The sequence below is a fragment of the Leptinotarsa decemlineata genome, unplaced genomic scaffold (assembly GCF_025532065.1).
Source record: "Leptinotarsa decemlineata unplaced genomic scaffold, Ldec_3_MD MMD2_tig00000010_RagTag_RagTag, whole genome shotgun sequence".
NCBI lineage: Eukaryota > Metazoa > Arthropoda > Insecta > Coleoptera > Chrysomelidae > Leptinotarsa > Leptinotarsa decemlineata.
Genome location: NW_027412538.1, coordinates 1,148,699 through 1,160,306, shown reverse-complemented (window position 1 = coordinate 1,160,306; position 11,608 = coordinate 1,148,699). Strand labels below are relative to the sequence as shown.

At 34.0% G+C, this 11,608-nt stretch overlaps 1 protein-coding gene across 1 annotated transcript in view; it reads left to right on the top strand.

Annotated features, from left to right (window-relative positions):
* The first annotated feature begins 888 nt into the window (after positions 1–888).
* Positions 889–11,608, top strand: part of Lpin (phosphatidate phosphatase LPIN) — an 85,309-nt gene continuing 74,589 nt past the window's right edge. Inside the window, exon 1 of the transcript XR_012464559.1 lies at positions 889–1,049. The gene's annotated coding sequence lies outside the window, so the exon portion shown is untranslated. The remainder of the gene's footprint in view (positions 1,050–11,608) is intronic.

The following is an 11,608-nucleotide window of genomic DNA, read 5'->3' as shown; positions in this document are numbered from 1 at the left end:
TTTTTCTTAAATATACTAATACCTCTTGAAAAATATACCCGTTGCCATTTAAAATAAGATTTCTATGGCTGGGATTAAATCAAACAAGCATATGAATGTCTTTTTGTACTATCAGTGCGACATAAGTGGAGTTGTCTATTCCAGTGACCAAAAGTCGTAATGTCATGAATGAAATGAGTGCCTCGCCTTGCAATGTCATCCGAAAAGGTGTTGATGAGGTGATAAAACAGGTGTCTTATTCTGAAACTTCGAAGTACACCGTTGAGAATGATAGTTTTGCATGTAAGTGAAATTTTATATCATAACTCTTTCATATAATATATTTTGTATCGTTCATATGAATGATATCTGTTTTTAGTGAAGGACTTTTTCTTCCAGTTCGTATCTGAAAGTAACTTCTATGCAAGATCTATACACCTTTTCAAAAAATTTTTTGAGAATGAAATGAAAGATAGAAACGGAACCTCAGGTGTAGAACAAATCCAAAACAAGCACTGTTCCCAAACTCAGTTCCCAAACACCAATTTGGAGTCTTCATGAGATGAAGTAGACGTTGAAGATGCCTCAAAAAGAGTGTTGCAGTTCTGGTGTTTGGAAACAGTTATTGTTTTGAATGGGTTTATTTTGAACTTATTGTTTGCTCTCTTCCTTCCTTCGAAAGTTCCCGTATTCCTTTGTTTGGAAGTTTCCCACAATTTTTTGTTTAGAGATGAAGAAGCAAAATCGAAAAAGCTTTATTCTAAAAAAAAGTATTCCATGAAAAATATACCGCTTTCAGTTTAATCAAAAAGTGCTTCTATGCTGCATTCAGCACAACGCTTTCCGCATTTTCGTCTTAGACACAACCAATTCATGTTTATGTGTCAAATGTCAAAGTTCAAAGTGTTAAGAAATTTCATATTCCTCTCAGCTGTTTTGGTTTGTAGTTTAATATGATTATTGCTCATATTATTTTCCGGTGAAATTTAAAAGTGAATTGATGTTAAATGGTGTAGTGTCATGTGACTGTTCCGCATCAACAGCTCATAGAATTATCTTCTGAACTAGTGGTAAGTCATTACATTTATATTGGATTAATTATTTCATCAACATTTTTGACAAATCAATAATGAAAGCTGGGTTTGTTAATCAATACTTTCCGAATATTTTTTGTCAAATTACTTGGGAAGATAATTTCTTCCTTTCATATGGAATTATCTTTCCATTCTCAAATAATATTGTTTTTCTTTTATATCATATAAATATTGCATGAAAAAATCTATAATGATCACAAAGACAGAAACAAAGAGAGTACCTACTTATGACATTGAAATGAATGAAATTTCATTTTTTTGTAAGTATTGTAGGTGATTTGACAACTGATTTTATATGGTTGAATCCAATTCTGGATCTACTTTATCCAAACACTTTTGTCATGATGACAGTTAACCATTTCTTTCAACCAAATACCTAGTTATACCAGTTAAACAAAACACAAAAATTACGACAATTTAGAACTCAGAGCAAACCTGAGTGGAGTTTTTTGTTCATTAACAAAGTTTAAAACAAACCATTGGGTCTTGATATCACGGAAACTATCAATAATACATAAAATATCCATGTACCTATTACCTCTTTGTTTATTATGAAATGTTCGACAGGAAAGGTCTCTTGCTTATTTTTGTTGGAATTGAACTCTGACATTCAAATTTCTATCAGAATCGCACATTAAAAGGTATGGCCTCGTTAATTTGCCCGCGCGAGTCTTCTGAAGACTTTTGAAGGATTTCATTCATAGGGGTTAATTTAAAAGTTCATTTTAAGTTATCTTTTATATTAAATTTGTAATGATGTACATATTGATAATGATTGTCGACGGTGTTAAAATTACTTTGGAATACACCAATCATACGATTATGAATGATTTCAATTATAAATATTTCGAAATAAAATCACGAAATATTCATCTTCCTACCTACCTACACCGTAGGTTCTGGTAAACTCCTGCCGAAAAACTATAATAATAATAATATGTTTTATTGTCATTAAGAATAAATCTTGTAGACAAAGCTTGTGAAAAATAAATACATTAGCCCCGGCTAATACCACGCTGGATATTGAATTATATCCGACAGACATTTATGCAAGATACCTCATAGAGGTTAGTCTCGCAGTTAATAATATAGCACCCTATATAGGGCGTTTCAAATTCGATCCTCACCATGGAGATCTCGGAAATTATGAGAGATACGAAGATGGTTAAATTGGGTCAAAGTTGCGCATTTACCTGACTAACAATTGCCGTTGAGAAAGTTCTGAAATTCCGAGTATATCCGGAGATATCCGGAAAAAACAGAAATTTCGGAAAATGGTTTTTATTTTTTTCTGGCTTCATTTTTCGAAGGATTCGAAAATAAATTGCACTTCCACATTGCCACTTTTTCCCTGTGTGTCATCCGAAGTTTCGTCTTCCGACCACCATCATCAACTTCATTTTTTCTTATGGGCGCTACATTGGATTCTTTCTGTTTTGAATAGAACCGGATTTTACCTTTTCAATGACGTATCATAAGTTATCATTCTTTTTCGAAAAATTGGAGATTTTGAAAAAAATAATTTATATCATAATAGGCTTTGACTTTGCTGTTTCTAAATTTGACTTTCAATTTGTTACACTCAATGACATTCTTTTATTGTATAAGTCATTGAATTTTTGGCAAAAACTGTCTTTTACGAATGAAGAAAAAGGAGATATGATACAAATTTATTACAAATACGATAGAAACAGTGTTAGGACATATATTTAAACTTGTATCCCGAAAGACAACAACCACATCGAACTATGTTCAAGTTATTGGATCAAAATCTCACCGAGTTTGATTCGTTTGAAAAACCAATGAAAAAATACGGAGACAGAATCTACAATTAAAATTTGGGTAAATTTTCGTTATGTGGACACCCGGCGATTTTGAAAAAATGTTTGACGTACTTACGTATTTTGATGCGTAGATTACGAATCCGAAAGAAAAAAGCGGCGCTCTCCCTTATTTAAAAAGTTACGGCCCTTCAAAGTTCAGAAAAGGGCAACTTTTCGGCCTTCTTTTTCACTAAATAAACTATTTAAAAACACAAGCATTTATTCACTAGGTCACCTTTACACCTTATTCCTCCTTCTTTAACACTTTTCACTTCAATAATCAACATTTTTCTTATAAAAATGTTAAAAAATGTACGGAGCTGCTTTTTGGTTACATATCACTGTATTTTACGTTTTTAAGGTTGATGATATGGTTGGTACGACTGATGCAGTCCATATTCCTGAAGTAATTCAAATGTTTTTTACCTTCATTCTTTAGATCGTAAATTGGTTTTTGGTGGTGTATTACGAATTTGAAATAGTAGGCGACGGCAAATACCAACCGCTTTTTTCTGAAATGTCACTAGTAACTAACCTAAAAATAGAATAATGTCACAAGGAGAAGCATTCGTTTTTAAATTAAGTTTTTCATAAGAAAAATGTTGATTATTGAAGTGAAAAGTGTTAAAGAAGGAGGAATAAGGTGTAAAGGTGACCTAGTGAATAAATGCTTGTGTTTTTAAATAGTTTATTTAGTGAAAAAGAAGGCTGAAAAGTTGCCCTTTTCTGAACTTTGAAGGGCCGTAACTTTTTAAATAAGGGAGAGCGCCGCTTTTTTCTTTCGGATTCGTAATCTACGCATCAAAATACGTAAGTACAGTCAAAATTTTTTTATTTCTTTTTTTTCTGGATTTCTCCGGATATACTCGGAATTTCAAAACTTTCTCAACGGCATATTGTTAGTCAGGTAAATGCCCAACTTTGCCCTAATTTAACCATCTTCGTATCTCTCATAGTTTCCGAGATCCCAATGGTGAGGATCGAATTTGAAACACCCTGTATATGTGCCTAGTGAAGTAACAGGAATTCACAAAATAATTATTACGTACGGCACCTTAAACGATATGGCAAAAAGGTTGGGTGATGCTGATGACAGCTGGAGGAAGAGCAACAGGAATAGTTGAAGAACCACCCAGGTATCACCAGAAACGGTTTCACGAGAACAAGGACAAACAGTAAGAAATAACATAGACGAAATAATCGATATGGTCGTGGAATATTAAGCGATTTACGTCGATTTCCTTGTATCTGAAGAGCTTCAGCGAGGAGACTCATTGACCTTAAAATATCATATGGTAATCTACAAGAACACTAAACATCACGCCACTCTGCGTAATGAATAAACATGCAGGTAAATAGTTATACACACCTCGACATTCATTAGGAACCAAGAACCTATTACCAAGGCAACGCTTAATTAGCTGCGCTACAGATCTTTATATTTGACAGATGCGAAAAATTCTTCCCTTTTTGATAATGAGGCAAGCATTTATTTAATCAAAGCTTGGGTATGTTAAAACGTGTATCACATCATTGAATATTATTAGAGATATCAAAAAAGAAACTCGGCGAGTTACAATCAATCATTTATTTTTTTAGATTCTTCAAATGTTGGTTTTCATTAAGGACTTTAAATAATAGTGATTTTCAGTATCGCTATAATAACTCTGATCATCGAATATTTGAATATCACCGGAGTTCTATCCTAACACCAAACCGATATTTTTAACACCTCGACACGTGTTTCAATCATCAAGTGATCATCTTCAAGAGGAAGATTGAACTTCCTCTTGTTCCAAACAGTGCATCACAAGTATCGAATATTTGTTCAATTCATTTTATTATTATTCTAGGGTTGCGCTGGTAGGGCCTTATCTCCCGAAGCCCCGATGCATTCGGGAGAGCCCACCAGCAGCCACGTCTTGCTCTAATGGTTGAGAAGAACTACATCAGGTTAAGTTAAGTCCAAAGTGAGTGGGTCTTTTCGACACTCCATCGCAACCCGCAAGGGTTTATTGTGGCTCACACCTATTCACACTCGACCAAATAAACCCAGCGTCTTAACGAAGCCGATTAGTTTGTATGATGAATAATCTTTCAGGTCAGATGGTAAAAGTGCGGCTCTGCCGATTTTCAAAAAATCATTTTTATTTATTTGTATTCCGTCTTGTTTTGTCTAAATAACGCGTTTTTTCTTCAATGCTTCATTAACAAATATACAGCGTGACTCACGGTCGATGGTAGGTTAGACGTTTCTGGAAAACGCAAAGCATGATTTTTCTGAAAATTTCACCTCTCACATTTCCTTACCTGTTCTATCGATGTAAAATATTTTCAGCATTGCGGCGTTGCCACTTCTATTAAAAAGTCCTAGCAATTATATTTTTTTAAATGGAACACCCCGTATATTAATACATTTTTGGAATCGCTCTAGTATTTTAATACTTTTTTGTTAATAATGTCCTATACCTATCTCTATCTGTTTTCGAGATAAAAAATAAATTTGCTAAATATGGTCCAAAACATAGCCTTAATTGAAATTAAGTACATTAGTACTCTCAATTAATGAAAAGATGATATTTTGATGATAGTTTGGACAAACTCGAAATATTCAAATAACACCAAGAAATCGACTCCATATCATACAGGGCGTGCTAAAATTACTATTATTTCCATTGTGCATAAAAGTAGTCGAAAGTTCATTTTTTCAAATGAAACCCCCTGTATATTACTCGATAAATTGAAAGATGGTGAAAAATGCTTCAAGATGATTTACATGTCCCTATACCTCAATCGTCAGGTTTTTTTAATAAAGCCGTTTTTGTGAAAAAATAGTTGTTCACGTTTTACCTACAAGTGTTGAAAGTGGCATTTTATTTTGTGAGTGGGGATTATTTCAAAACGAGTGTCAGCAAGTGGAGCAAACACACGAGCAAAATAAAATCACTTTTAACAAATGTATCCTACACATTTGTTTGTATAACGTTACTGCTGATAATAAAAAAAATTATAGGGTCCATGGGATTTGAACACACGATCTTTGGATTACAAGGCATATGTTACAACTACATACGCCAACTCACTTTAATTTAAGGAGGATTATTGTTTAGTCATGAAGGACTTTTTACAGTTGGACTGAATACTACTTCGTCATCGTCAGTAACTTCACAGGGATTTAATATTATCAATAGCACGAACTGCATGTGTGAACTTTTCTAAATGATTTTTTGGTAGGTGTTCTGATTGAAGTGTTTCTATCAAAGATATTTTCAATAACAGTTGTACAAAAAATAATTTTTGAAGGATTTGATTTCTAGGTAGCCGTAGAAATATCAAGCTTATGACAGTTTGGTGACTTTTATAAGTAATTGATAAATGGTTATTGACGGTGTTTCAAAAAATCGACCAAAAATGAAGGCAAATATTGATTATTCAAACGAAGTTCTTATGAAATTATTTATTATACACGGACAGTGTGATCAAATCATTGCCAGAACTTGTAGAAAATTCAACCAAATGTATCCTGAATTAACACCAATGAACGAGAGGAAGTTTGTAAGATTACAAAATAATTTCCTTAACTATGGCTTCATGTTAAAAGCGCCTTCAACATTACCAAAACCTGTTACTTCAAATGAGGACAATACTGTTAACGTTCTGGCATATTTTTATTCATATCCAGAAGCTTCCATTCGCAGTGCAGAAAAATATTTAGGTGTATCACATGCTTCAGTACAACGAATTTTGAAAAATCACGGATTGCATCTGTATAAATTTACCAAAGTTCAAGCTCTAAAAGCAGAAGACTTCGAACGTAGAATGCATTTTTGTGAATCCCTTTTGATTCATACACAGGAAGATCGGGAATTTTTGTCAAAAATAATTTGGAGCGACGAATCAAAATTTACGAGGGATGGTATTTTCAATAGAAGGAATAAACATTTTTGGGCTGATCATAATCCTCATGTTACAAAAGAAATGGGTTTTTAAGAAAAATTTGACCTGCATGTTTTCTGTATTCTGAAGAACAATAAAATTAGCTTTTTTATTTATGAAGACACACTGAATGCAGAGAGATATCTCCAAATATTAAGGACGACTGTAACCGATTTTCTTGAAAATTTGCCTTTAGAGGAATATAGGAATTCGTGGTTTCAACTGGACGGAGCGCCAGCTCAATCCACCAAGGAAGTTTCCAAGAAACTTGACGAACTCTTCGACGATCGTTGGTTTAGGCGTTTAGGGCCGTGGGATTGGCCACCGAGATCACCCGATCTCACGCCACTTGACTTTTTTTTATGGGGTGTTTTAAAAGAAAGGGTATACAGTACTCTAGTGCCTACCAAAGAAGAATTGCGACGGCGAATAGTGCGGAGTATTGAAGATCTGGATCCCCAGGAAATTGAAAAAGCAACCACAAGTCGCGTACAAAAAAACATTTTAAAGTGTTTAGAAGACAACATTTTCAGCATTTATTGTGAAAATGTGATATTTTGTTTACAATTTTGTTATTTTGAATCATCCTATTCTGTTATTGTCTGTTATTCAAACTTCGTTTGAATAATCGATATTTGCATTCATTTTGGAAGATGATTCGAAACACCGTCGATAACTCTTTGTAAATTACTTATAAAAGTAACCGAACTGCTATAAGCTTGATAATTCCACTGCTACCTAAATCCAAATTTTAAAAAAAATAATGTTTCTAGAAGAAGCGACTTTATTGAGAAAACTTGACGATTTAGGTATAGGGACATGATATATCATCTTGAAGCATTTTTCACCATCTTTCAATTTACCGAGTAATATACAGGGGGTTTCATTTGAAAAAATGAACTTTTTACTACTTTTATGCACAATGGAAATAATAGTAATTTTAGCACGCCCTGTATGATATGGAGTCGATTTCTTGATGTTATTTGAATATTTTGAGTTTGTCCAAACTATCATCAAAATATCAACTTTTCATGAATTGAGAGTACTGATGTAGGTACTTAATTTCATTTAAGGCTGTTTTGGACCATATTTAGCACAATTTATTTTTTATCTCGAAAACAGATAGAGGTAGGTATAGGACATTAACAAAAAAGTATTGAAATACCAGAGCGATTCCAAAAATGTATTAATATACGGGGTGTTCCGTTTAAAAAAATTAGGTTGCTAGGACTTTTTGATGGAAGTGGCAACGCCGCAATGCTAAAAATATTTCAGATCGATAGAACAGGTAAGGAAATGTGAGAGGTGAAATTTTCAGAAAAATCATGCTTTGCGTTTTCCAGAAACGTCTAACCTACCATCGACCGTGAGTCACGTTGTATATGTTGCTGTACATTATTGAAACTTATATCTGTACTTTTTGTTTCTCTAATGAAAGAATTAGCATTATGATTGGGTATATTTATGATGCACATTTTTACCTTTTTATGATGGTTTTGTGAAATACGTAATTTGAAGACACCTTATGTTTTCTTCTGTTTAGAAAAATGTCTGCACAGTCTTTTGACGATAAAATATATTTTCATTGGATTATTCATATTTTACTGCCTAATATGATTGATATTTTTAGCTATTCATTTCAATTTTATTTCAATTTTCAATTTTATTTGTTTTACTTTCAAACATATGTTTTTCATCATTACTCATTACGCTCCTATCTTTTGTGGTCGAGTATATTCATCAATCTAAACCTGGTACTTTTAGTACAAACAAATATACAAATATGTCATTATTATTCAATAAAGATTCCGGTATTCCAGAGAATTGATACCGCTTATTGGTAAACGAGATAACGTGCTTTCGTTCGCTGCTTTGCGATTGGTTGGTTCGATATAGCGCCACAGAGTACGGTCACACTATAATGCTAAAACACCGTACGGTCGGATACGAAAGTATTTCAAGTTTAAAAGTTTCTCTTTCATCACGCGATTATGTACCCGTGGCACGGTTCCGCCTTTTCATACATACATATATGCAGATTATTGATTATTTGCGAGTCTGTTACAAAAGTCGCTCGGGTGATAACATCCGAACATTCATATTAAACAATGGAAGTCAGAACTGATGTAGAAAATAGATTATTTCAATTCCTCAAAATAGTAAATTTTGTAATAGGGGAGCCCAAGCGGGGATTTCGGGATTTACTAAAGCGCGGCAGATTAATATACAGAGGGATACCTTGTACTTGGTTAAGTACCTCCACCAAATATGAGCCTCATATATAAGGCCGCCTGTGAGGGATAAAGGATGAGATTAGTAAAAAAATTGATCATCAGAAATTCTCGAGCGCGTCAGATTAAGGTAGGGTGAGTTAATTACCTGCTAAAAAGTGTATATTCCAGTAATCTGATAATTTGAGAGTGACGTAAAGAAAGGGGAGGGCAACAAAGTTGTAAAAAAATAACGTCATTTCGACATTCTCGAGCGTAGCTAATTTTTTTATTTTGAAGGAAATAATTCAAGGATAACGAAAAATATATAATCTGACAATTTCCGCAAGCCGAAATAACGAAAATTTGTCGATAAAGTTTAATGCGTGCAGCTGTGTGATACCTATATTTCCCTCTCCGAGTTTCTATACCTCTATTCACTTTTTCTCTATCTATTACTTTCTCACTCCGTCCCCACTCCGAATTCTGTTGCCATGACGCCATCACAGCTGATCACAGACTCGTTCGTGATGAAGATGAAGATGATGATTAATTAATCAATTAATTGATGTATGTAGCCGTTACTACGTGGTAGGAAATCATAATGAAGAGAAGAGAAATTAAACTTTCTATGTTTTTTACCACTTTTATTTGTAAGTAACGTTACTGCAGTTTCGTCCTATAAGGTCATTTTCCAACTAATACAATATATAAGGATATTTTGAAACTTATACAATATATAAGTTTGAAAATGTCCTTATAGGATGAAACTGCAGTAACTTTAGTTACAAATAAAAGTGGTAAAAAACATAGAAAGTTTAATTTATCTCTTTTCTTCATTAATTAATCAATTGATTATAAAAAATTAAATTCTTTTGAGCATTAAAAAAAAATATTGTCTTATAAATACAAGTATTCTACTTAAAAAACATACACTTATTTATTTGCATGCTATTTCGTTAGCTTTTCTATTAATTAAGTTCAATGAATAAAAAATAAAATAAAAAAAATATTGTTTTTGTCAGATTAAGCGAATCCCTCTAGATAATCGTCAGATTATGAGAAAGCACGTCTAAAACATATAGATGAACCATATATATCTCAATCTGACGCGTTTGAGTATTTCAAAATGGCTATTTTTTTTTCCACATTATAATGGCCGCGAGTTTGCGTCAGATCGAAATCGTCAGATTATTGAATGAGAGCTTTTTTTTGTTGCATTTAACTCCCCCTTAAAAAATCTGACGCACTCGATTACATTTTTTTTCTTTTCACTTTTAACCCTTACGTACAACCACCCACTTCATATCAATATCTGACCCGCTCGAGTATGTCCATGCAATAGTATTTTTGTTACATATTCAAAAATCTATAGCCGCTTTCCCCACCGATGAAAAGGTATATATTATATAACATTTTTTTCTTCTTATCCCCATTTTGCATCATGGGCTCCCCTGCTATTTGTCCATTTCAACCGACTTTGTAGGTCTTACCGTATCCGAGATAGCAATATGGGGATCGGCTAAAATAAAACCTGTATATTGTGATAGAGGAAATTCACATTATTTTATTGATATTACATGTCATCACTCGTTTCTTTCCTTTTGCTCTCTTTCTCATGGCTCTCCTCTTCTTGCTCAATTTGTGTGGATTGTTCTAAGAAAATAGATATGCAATTACAAATTGCAATTACAAAAAAATGTATTAACACTTTCTCTGTGAAAGTAGAGTCAGGATCAGCTCCAAACTATTATTCTTCATCAATTTCCAGCCGGTCTTCAAGATTCAGCTTATTACCCAGCCACACTTGCACTTGGTAGAACACATGAAACACGTGTTGATAAGTAGAGGCAGATGTTGCAGAGGGAAACAAGATAACTGAACTTTTTGATTGTTCTTTGTATTTTTCACGAAAACAAAAATCTATAATTTTTTCAGAACTCCATATATAACAATAAGAAAGCATATCTTTCGTTCTTAATGATGGAGTTATCAATCAAAATATTACATTTTTCAAAGAATTGAAATACTGCAGTTTTCCCCTATAAAAATTGTTGATGTATCTGTATCTATAGAGTATAGGAAGGGTGAGTGTAGGTCCACAGCACATAGGCCACACGTGACCCATTGTACATCCTCCCGAGGAGTTGTCCTCCTTGGTCATCGTCCATCCTGTCCTTTCCAGGAAGGTGGACAGGTAACTGGGAGACATCTCCTTTATATCGGCAGGCGTAGGCCAAGACTCGCCGAATACACACTCTCTTATTGACGATAACTCGGACACTCGCATAGGACATGCCTGACAGTTTCATCTTCCTGTTCACACATCCTGCATAGAGGTGTGTCCACTAGCCCCACATTATGTAGGTGTTTCCTTAGCTGACAGTGGCCAGTCAGAAATCCTACTGTTGAGCGTAGATTTTTCCTGGTCATCGCCAGATATTTCTTCGACGCCAGCTTCCCAGGGTCGCCCAGGGTGATCCTGGTAAGATTACATCCTTTGATTTCATCCCATCTCATTAGGGATTGAGCATGGGTGTGCCGTTTGGCTAGTTCCGCAATTGTC